The sequence below is a fragment of the Chrysemys picta genome, chromosome 8 (genome assembly GCF_011386835.1).
Source record: "Chrysemys picta bellii isolate R12L10 chromosome 8, ASM1138683v2, whole genome shotgun sequence".
Lineage (NCBI taxonomy): Eukaryota > Metazoa > Chordata > Testudines > Emydidae > Chrysemys > Chrysemys picta.
The window spans coordinates 5,560,400-5,571,396 of NC_088798.1; positions in this window are offsets into that span (position 1 = coordinate 5,560,400).

Consider the following 10,997-nt stretch of genomic DNA (forward strand, 5'->3'; position numbering starts at 1 on the left):
ATTCCTGCCTTGGACTTCGGCTTGATCCGGACTTCGCCTCCTGACTCAGACCCTGAAACCTAACTTGGACTCTGATCCTTGCTATCAACCCCAGCCTGGAACCTGACTATGAACTCCTCTGCTCCTCCCAGCTTCAAGTTTGCCCCTGCTCTGACCCTTCGCCCCCTCACTGCCCTTGTCGGGATCCTGACACCCCGGTGCCACATCAGCACGTGCTGCAGCTCTGGGATGGGAGCTGGCCGCTGACAAGAATCAAAATAACGAAGCGACGGTTTTAATCATGGAAATGTTTCTTTCCCCCTTGATGTAAAGTCAAAATGGAATCGAGCCCACTGCTTTTGGGACCAGGCTGTATGATGAGGTCCTGAGCCATGGGCAGGAAATATTGCATGGTGGTTTTGGTAAGGATAGGAGATAATATTTTCAAAACGTGGTATCTAAAGTGAAGCATGTGTTTAAGTGCTTTGCTGGGTCAGGGCCAGAATGCTCCGTGTCACAGGAGTGTGCTCTGTCTCTATAGGTACGTAAGTCGTTAATAGTCACGGTGGCAGTAGAGGGCACTCAAGAATGTTTCATCGTTTCTGGAGTTTGTAGGGCACACTGCAAATGACATCCTCTCTTCAGCTCTTTACCTCTCATCTCAACACTCAGCAGCGCCTTGCAAGACCACAAACCAAAGTTCCCAGTCCATGTTTTGGTCCATGTTAGGTCTCAAGAAAAGGCAGACAATGGAGAAACGCAACGCCTTCCACTGGACCAAAGAGCGTAGGATACATCTGCTTTCAAAGCCAAAAGAATCTTTTCTTCAGGCATTGGGTGTTTACACAAATACCACAGGCCAAGAATTTTGAAGAGATTGAAAATCAGCGAGATTTGCCGGATGCTTTTGGAAATTAGGTCACTTACTGAAGTGCCTAATAAGGATTTAGGCTCCTCTCGTTGAAGATCTTGACCAAGGGTGTTAACCCCCAAGTCTGACTAAATTCCAATCTGGGTAAAAACTAAACACTGCTGCCCTACAATTCACTCTGCAATTTCAGTTGAATTCCCTCGGCTTCTTTTCATCACAACCTCCGTTGTTGGGCAACATTGCTGTATCTCATTAAACAGCTGCTGCGTTCCTCTCCCGAGATAGCTGCATTTCAGCGATGGATTATTATTATTAATATTTATTTATATGAAGTGGATCCCTACTCTAGATAGCCCATAGCTCTCCAACAGAGGTGTAGTGAGACTTAACTAACGTCTCGAAAGCACTTAGAGCTCCCTAGATGAAAAGCACCATAGAATAGCAAAGTGTTATTTGTAATGAATAATAAATACTGGGGTTTCATGAACCAAATATACAAGTTCCTTATTTATTTCTATTCTCTTGACTTTCAGTACATACCAGCGTAAGGGAATAATGTCAAAGCAACAGCTCTTCTGAACCATCAGGTTAAATGGAATATATCTATTTACTTATTTTAATATTTCTATTTTATTTTCTCGCATGGAGAGAGACTCACCTGGAGAAACTTGAAGCTGCACTAATGTGTCTAAAGGCAGCCTCCATCTGGAGAAGAGAGAGTGAAATAACTGGGAGCTGAAGAGGCTGGCAGGGCCCCGGAAGATACTCCATAATCTCAAAGCTGTTCTTCTCGCTCCTCGCTTGCTTTTATAAGTAAAATCTTCCCAGAAAGTTTCCTCGGACAACTTAAAAAAATCCCTTTGAATTAAGCAGGTTGGCATTTTGCACATATTGTAAATGGAGCTTTCTTAGAGAGCTCATTTCACAGCTCCTTCATGCCTAGGAAGGTGAGATTTCCTCCCACCCAAAATCCTTTAGTTGTGCCTGGCGAAGAATTTCCTCAACTAGGCAAGTTTTCAACCCTTAAATCTCTCTATTCTTTCCTGGACCTCTCCCCCACCCCTCCCCGGATGCCTATGTTGAGCTCAGCGCAGAAGGAGCTGAGCAGAAAGGAGAGCCCACCCTCCCAAGCAATGCATTCACATGTACGCCCCCCCACACGTATACTCACAACTAGAGTCTATTCACACACAAAGACACTCCATCTACACGCATGCACACACCCTCACCCCGTTGTTAATCTGCATGCTCTGCACTCTCACAAATATCACATGGCACATTCACATACGTAGGTAGCTGTGGATTTTCTCAAGGTCCATATAAATGGCGAATGCTTTAAATCCCATGAAGAGCTTAGACTCCCTGGCACCCTGTGGCAATAAGGCCCACAGGTTAATTATGGGCTTGGTTACACTTGTGAGTTACAGCGCAATAAAGCAGCCCCGTGTGCACTAGCTCACTCCCCGTCCACACTGGCAAGGCACATAGAGTGCTCTGACTCCGCGGCTACAGCGCTCCTGGTACTCCGCCTCGGCGAGAGGAATAACGTTTGCTGCGCCCCCGCTGGAGCGCCGCGGCGTCAGTGTGAACGGGGTGTTGCATTACTGCGCTCTGATTGGCCTCTGGAAACATCCCATAATCCCCTTAAGTCAAGTGGCCACTCTTGTCATTGTTTTGAATCGCTGCAGGAATGCGGATATGCTGTTTGAAAGCTCCATTTGACAGCCGGCTGCTTATCTGCTCCGAGACAAAGCAAACCATTACTGTGAAATGCTGTGTGTGAGAGAGAGAAGCAGGGGAGAGGGGAAGGTCTGCTGCTGTCTGAACTTACAAAACAGCATGCTGACATGCTCTCAGCCCCCCAAAACTCCACTCTCTCTCCCCGCACATACACACAGCACACTCCCTGTCACACTCCACCCCACCTCACCCCCATTTGAAAAGCACATTGCAGTCACTTGCATGCTGGGATAGCTACCCATAATGCACCGCTCCCAATGCCACTGCAAGTGCCGCAAATGTGGCCACGCCAGTGCGCTTGCAGCTGTCAGTGTGGACAGACTGCAGCGCTTTCTCTACTGCGCTCTCCGAAGGCTGGTTTAACTCAAAGCGCTCCACATCTGCAAGTGTAGCCATGCCCTATGTGTGGTATAAAATTATTTTCTTTAATCAGAAGGCACAGAGCCCATAGAAACTGTGCTGTGTACAGACACATTCCATGGGTAAAAACACAACAGCCACATATGTATGTCCCCTACAGCCTAGTCTTGTGTTCCCTAAAGTATTAATAATAATGCAGTAAGTGCAATGATACAGCACTTTACATTTTCAAAGGGCTACACAAATATTAACTAACCAAATTTCACATCACCCCAGGGAAGTATGGAAATTATTATTTTCATTTGGTGTGTGGGGAAACTGAGGCAGGGAGCTGTGCTGTGACTAGAAAGAGGCCACCAGGTGACTCACTGTCAGAGCTGGGATTAGAACTCAGGAGTTCATGATGCCTTGTCCCATGCGCAAACCACTAGACTCTGTTGCTCCTCAGAAGACAGCCCCAGTATTTCCAGAGGATGGATAGGATATCACCTTACGCCATGCACTGACAACCCCTCAGGACGACACTGTATGTAGACCCGTTGATCTCAGTGGAGTTGTACGGTGTGACTCGGGGCAGAATTTGTTCAGTAACATACACACCTAGAGTCAACAACAGGAACAAGACCCAGGCATAACTCCTGCACAGAGCCCAGCGGCTCATGAGTGTTAACCATGAGCTCACCTGGGGTCTTGAACTTATTTTACAGATATCTCCATTGCTCGCATCATCTCAGCTCCTCACAGGACTAAAGAAATATTGACAGAAAGCAGAGAACATCTTCAGAAAGGAGACTGAAGTTAGATATTAGGAAAAGTGTTCTAACTATAAGGGTAGTTAAGCGCTGGAATAGGTTACCTAGGGAGGTTGTGAAATTCCTGTCATTGATGGTTTTTTAACAGGTTGGACAAACATCAGGCAGAGATGGTCTATACTTAATCCTACCTCACTATGGGGGGATGGACTAGAGAACCTCTTGAGATCCCTCTCAGCCTTGGATTTCTATGATTCTGTGATTCTCCCGCTCCTTGCAAATCAATTGCTTCCAGAAATTGGGTTCAGTGCTTGACTCCATCTGCACTGGGAGCCTTGGCACGTGGTTGTTTGGGGAAAATGGTTGTTTAACTGGGAGCATCAGGCAATGGTTTCAAAAGCAGGAAGATTCGGACACACCTGATCTCTTATGGAAGTTTGTTCCCACACAACTGTTAATTACCCAATAGGAAATGAACAAGAACATTGCAGAGCACACAGAAAAAAAGGCATTGATCTAGTGGTAGAGACGCCATCGATCCTCGTGGTACTATAAAAGATTGACGAAGAACTTGCTGCGTGGGAGGAAAAGGGTTGAAATGGCAGACTCCTCCAAAAGGAGACAAGAGCAATCATTCATATTTTAATGTGCCTCTCTTTTCCAGATTCCACATTTCACGTACATATAAATAAAAAATAAAATCAACCTTCACATCACCAAGTCCATCTGGAATCACATGAAAAATCTCCTTGGCTTCTGCAGGGCAAGAAGGATGCACAGATTTACAAATTATTTATTCACAGCCAATCACGGAGGCGGACAGACGGACGTGGACAACTGAAAAGCAGGACATTAAATGCTTCAGAAGAACATAGCAGCAATGTCTCTCCCTCCACCCCAACCCCCCAAACAATATGTCTATGCAAACAATGTCGCAGCTCACTACAGAGTGCAGCAACTAGATAATGAACGGTCATTGGATCAGAAACATACGGGCCCTCAACTTGAAGGTACCATTAGAACATAAGAATGGTCCTACTGGGTCAGACCAAGAGTCCATGTAGCTCAGTATCCTGTCTTCTGACAGTGGCCAGTGCCAGGTGCCCCAGAGGGAATGAACAGAACAGGGAATCATCAAGTGATCCATCCCCTGTCGCTCATTCCCAGCTTCTTGCAAACAGAGGCTAGGGACACCATTGTCTCACTGTGCCCTTGTCCCCTTCCCCCCAGTGTTTGTTGCATTTACCTTTTGTCTTATACCTAGATTGTAAAGTTAAATTTACCTTGGAGCTGGGACCATCTTTGCATTACACATGTGTACAGCTCTGAGCACAATGGGATCCTGATTCTTGGTTAGGGCTTCTAGGCACTACCACAATATGAACAAACAAGAAAAAACTGTAAGATGCTCATGTTCCTATTGACGTTCATGAGAGTTTTTCCATGCACTTCTATGGGATTAGTAGCAGGCCCTAACTGGCTCCCACTTTCATGCCTGTGACACCTTGTATGGTGCATTTCACAACGCTGATCTTGATCTGAAATACGCCTCCAGTGAGATTATTCATTTTTTGAAAATGGGAAGAGAGAGAAGTATAATTTACTGGTTGATTTTGTAATTTGTCTGCCCCGAGTATCTGGGGCAAACAATCCCAATAACTGTTGATCTGAACAACAAGACAACCCCATGAAATACATTTAGGCCATGGGGTGATGTTCCAAGAAGACTTGGGAGCCTGGAGTTTGGGATCCAACCAATTGCAGAGGGATATTTCGCCTTATTAAGTATATCAATAGAACAGCAACCAAAACTAATGAAAATTCTTAGCCCAGACTATCTGATCATATGTGCCAAAGGGGAGTTTGCTGTAGGAGATATTAATGCAATCAAGTGGATGTCCGAGATCTTACCAAGGACGTTAACTCCAAAATATTCCGTATGGCGCTAGGCCTGCGCCTCAAAGCCACATGCAGATTTAAACATTCCCAGAGCTCAGGAGTGTTTGGATCCACCCATCTTTCTGTCGTGGGTGCTTTATCTGGCCCCCAACCCTGTAGCACCTTTCCATCTTTAATGTATTTGTCCTCCCCTTCTCCCCCCTGTGCTTTAGGAAAGATCTATCATCCTTACTATACAGATGGGGAACTGAGTCACAGACAGGCTACATGACTTGCCCAAGGTCACACAGGAAGTCTGTGGCGGAGCAGGAAATGGAGGCCAGGTCTCCCAAGTGCCACACTAGTTTCCTGATCTCTGGACCATCCCTTCCCATCTGCAACAGCCTGCTATAAGGGCAGTTTCTATCGCAAGACTATTGTTAGACTGTAGTTATGCTGACCCTGGTGTTGGTGTTGGACTTATTCCAGAGCCACCTGCCGCCCAAGTGCTAAGTCAGTGGCCGGACTAAATGAAAGCGGCATAATAGGTCCAGCACGCCAGGCTTTTCTGTTTATCCAAAGCTGTTGAAACTCATGTGGCTTCTATTGACTCAATGGCCTCCCTTGGTTCTCTATCAGAGTCCTAAGGATTTGTCCCCGTTTGATATCAGCGCCCACCTCAAGTATCATGCCCTACTAACCTTCTGATGATGACCAGATGGGCCTGTCAGTGCCTGACACCCGATAAAGAAAGTTCCATGCTTTGCACCTGCTAATCTGTTTGCTTTGTCTCCTTCCGGCAGCCCTGCTGTAATCTTGCTCAGGTAATTCATTCTCACAGAAGAAGGATCGATTTTGAATTCAGCATTGCTCATTGCTACAGGAGGAGGACTAATCTGCCAAGGGTCAGTACGATCTAAGTTAAACCACCATGGAATTGTGCCTTGATGTGGTTGACATCCAGGTCTTCGGTTCACGCCTACCGCTGAATGACGCCCAACTACCATTGGCTGAAAATCCTAGTCCAAACTCTTTGGGACCAGGACTGTGTCTTATTCTTTGTTCTGTAAAGTGCTGGGGTCCATTCACGACAATCGGCACATGCCTATTAATAATCCAATGAACAAGAAATGATAGGAAGTGGCTCGCTCCAATCTCATCCCTGCTCTTAGAAGAGTGGTTCCCAAACTTTAACAACCTGTGAACCCCTTTCATTAAAATGTCAAGTCTCGCGAACCCCCTCCTAAAAATGAATGTTTCCAGGGATTTTCTCCTTTACCTGAGTATAAATTATAAAAGCAGTGATCTTGGAAATATAAAATTTGTTTTTATGGCATGCTTATTACACACTATTATTAATTATTATTTTAGGGTTACCATTTGTCCGGATTCCCCCGGACACGTCCGGCTTTTTGAGCTAAAAATAGCGGCCGGGGGGAATTTGTAAATGTCCGGACTTCCCCCCCCATGCAGAGCACGCGCGGCTAACAGGGCAGCCGGCCGGATGGTGCCACTTGCACTGGGCTCCGACAGCCAGAGAGAGCCCCTCCTCCGCTTCCCCTGCAGCAGAGATCACTCCCTCCCTCCTTGCATTCGCAGATCGCCTCCGGCAGTCTGGAGCTCCTCCTCCCCTGCTGCCCAGCGTGCCGGGGCGAGCAGCTCAGGCCGTTCCTGAGCAAGTTCACAGAGACATTAGGCGAAGGCCAACAACAAGGGGGTCAGGGGGTCAGAGAAGGGGCAGGGAGGTTTTGGAGGGGGCAGTCAAGAGACGAGGGGGGGTCGGGAATTCGGGGGGGGGGATTTCTGGGGGGGGTGGATAAGGTTTTGTGCAGTCAGGGTACGGGTAGGGGGTAGGGTGCTGGGGGGTAGTTGGGGGGGTCTTAGGAGGGGGCAGTTAGGGGACAAGGAACAGGGAGGCTTAGGGAGGGGGTGGGGTTCTGGAGGGCAGTTAGGAGCAGGGGTCCCAGGAGGGGGCAGTCAGGGGACAAGGAGCAGGGGGGGGGTTGGGAGTTCTGGGGGCGGGGCTGTCAGGGGGCAGGAGTGGGGAGAGGGATCGGAGCAGTCAGGGGACAGGGAGCAGAGGGGTTTAAATGGGTCGGGAGTTCTGGGGGGGGGCTGTCAGGGGGTGGGGAGTGGTTGGATGGGGCGTGGGAGTCCCAGGGGTCTGTCTGGGGGTGGGGGTGTGGATAAGGGTTGGGGAAGTCAGGATACAGGTAGGCGGTAGGGTTCTAGGGGGCCAGTTAGGATGGGGGGAGGGTCTCAGGAGGGGGCAGTCAGGGGACAAGAGGCAGGGAGTCTTAGGTAGGGGGTGGAGTCCTGGGGGGCAGTTAGGGGCAGGGGTCCCAGGAGGGGGCAGTCAGGGGACAAGGAGCGGGGGGAGGGTTGGGGGTTCTGGGGGGGGTGGGAAGTGGGAGGGGCAGGGGCGGGGCTAGGGCGGGGCTCCTCCCGTCCTCTTTTTTACTTGCTGAAATATGGTAACCCTAATTATTTACCATTACAGTATTTTTATTACATTATGAAAACAGCAACACTCTTCCAAGATCTCACTTTCGTAGCTTGTATCACTTTGAAGAAGCCTGTTATAAAACTAGGTTCCTAGGTTTCATCAAGGAGTTTCAGATGTGAAACAGCAGGAAGGTATTTAAGAAGCCAACTCAAAGAGCTCCTCCCACACAAACATTCAGGTCTTGAGCAGTCCAGGCAAACAACGCACGTTACAACAAAGCTTAAACTTGTTCTTCATCATAATTTTAAAAACAATACTATTTAATTTTAAAAACAGCAAAAAATATCCACCTCCCTTTCCATTTCTTATAAGGAGTCTTGAAGTTTAAATCTCCTCAGTGTGATAGATCTGCTTGTTTTGATCTGTTTAACTCTTGGAAGTTCAGGGGCTCCGGGATGCTGGCCCCGTGCTGCCCAGGGTCCCTAGGGACAGCTCTGGCCGCCATTAGGGAATTTTTTCCCAAGAACCCCCTGTAACATTCTGCGAACCCCAGTTTGGGAACCACTGTCTTAAAACAACCTCCAAATCAACATTCACCAAGGTCCTGATTCAACACTCACTGAACTCCACAGGAGTCTTTCCACTGGCTTCAGTGTACTTCGAATCAGGCCCCGAATACCTCCCTTCTCTTCTGCCTAACAACTCTTGAAGTTACATAGGTGCCGACTTCCTCTGAAAATCCCGTGGGGTGAGGGACACACCTATGCTGCTGCCCGTCCCCTCTAGGGAACAGAGCGATGGCAGGAAAAAAACAAACGGGTCTGTTCCCAGGACCGATCGATTTTCTGAGAGAAAAGTGCACTGCGCTCACCTTAGCCCTTCGAAGGCTGGCGTTCCCCAACCCAGGCCAACCAAACCAATGCCCAGGAGAATAGGGGTGGCGGGACTGCAGATCCCCCGGGGATTAGCACAGCTAAGGAGTCTGACTGACATGTTCTAACCTGACAGCAACAGGCTGCGCTGGGGTACTCAGCAGTAGCTCTGAGGGGGCCGTTCTCCTGAGGGGGCGTGTGGGACACATGTGCATCCCTCCCCATGATGGGCTGTAAGCGGAACCATTACACGGCACCTGTAACTCACATGCAGCGGTTAAAGTAAATTTCACCAGTAGGGGGCGCTCGCTTCCCCTTTGCTCTTTCTCCCCTTCCCTCCTTCCTGTCCCTCCTGCTCATGAAAAGTCTGATCCATTGACGTGCGTGGAGGGGGCCTTCCATTGAGCACAATGGGCTTTGGATGAGGCTCTATGGCCACCTGTTGAAAACGGCTTCCCTGGTAGCTGCCGGCTTGCGAAATGCAGCGTAGGCAGCCCTCTTGGAATCCCATTGCTGCAACTCATGCTGCCCCCTACTGGTGGGTGCTGTGCACAATATTGGGGGACCGGCTCCCCCTGGGCACGGCCCCGTCGTCTGGAAGAGCCAGTCTGCAACGCTAATAGCTGGTTGCACCGTACTTTTATTGTCACTTTGGTTTTGCTGGCTTGCTGTTCTGAGCGGGACCGTGTCCCGGGGGAGACCAATGTCTAGGTGTACAAAGGGAAATGGATTCAGCTCTCACCTGTGACCTGAAAATCCTCTCTTAGCTGAATTAACAGCACTGAACGGCACCCAGACTTTAGTGGCTATTGGGGATTGGCATGACTGCACGATAAAACACCAGGAAAGCCACCAGTAATTGATGCAAACGGGGGAGGGCAAAGGAGGGTGGACATTACAGCTGGGCTGCTAACCATGTAACAGGCCGAAAGGGAGGCTCTGCAGGGAGAGCCAGAAATAATTTGAGGATGGAATGGTCTCACGTGCAGCAAATGAAGCTGGCTTTGCGGGACCAGCATGGGAGATGAAGCCCTCAATCAACTATCTGGGGTCTTCCCTAACCCTCTTTGGAGAAATGTGACATGTTTCAAAATAAGGTCCCGGAGAAGAGAAACTAGACTGAGGAGGCAGGAGAATGTAACAATGAGTTTAAGGAGAAACAGAGGAAATAAAAGGGAAGGGGTGCGGAGGTGGTGTTGGAAACGCTCTGGCCTCTGTGATAGTCCCATAAATGTGCGGATGCCATCATGCTGGATTTGCTCCTCAATGAAAACTACAACGGCAAATGCTTCTCCAAGGCCACTGATCCTAAAGCCCCAGGTCCATGCCTGAGTGCTGGACTAGATGACCTTCAAGGTCCCTTCTAGCCCTACATTTCTATGATACTATAGTGTAGGAACAGGATAGTGGCCCTGTAAGTAATTTTTGAACCCTGACTGTCTTCCATATTTCTGTAGCTACCAGACCTCTGCCGCAGTGTATGTATGTGGCCAGGCCTGACATGTTATATACATTGGATCACTTGATGATTCCCTGTTCTGTTCATTCCCTCTGAAGTACCTGGCATTCGTCACTGTCAGAAGACAGAATAATGGGCTGGGCTAGACGGACCATTGGTCTGACATAGTCTGGCCGTTCTTATGTTCAGTAGAGCTGGTTGTGAATTTTTCAGGGAACATTTTTTTCCATAGGAAAGTGCTGATGCATCAAAACTGAAAATGTTCATGGGCAATGGTCGGTTGTGACAAATTTTTCGACTATATTTTTTTTAAATAAGGTTTTGAAATTGTCGCAGCTTTTCATTTCGATGTTTCCTAAATGAAACGATTCTGGTTTTCCCATTCAAAATGACTTTTTGTATCAAATTTTAAGCTAATTATAATTATTTTCAATGTAATAAAAATGGTCACAATCTAAATGAAATGTTTTGATTGCCCCAACCAATATTTTTTTGGGGAGGGGGGGAGGAGGGAAGAGAGATGTTCAGTTTGTGAAACTTACCGAGATTTTGACTTTTCATCCCATTTCAGGACATAATTGTTTTTTGAAAACTTGAAAATTTTAATGAAAAAAAACATTTCCTGACTCACTCTAATGTA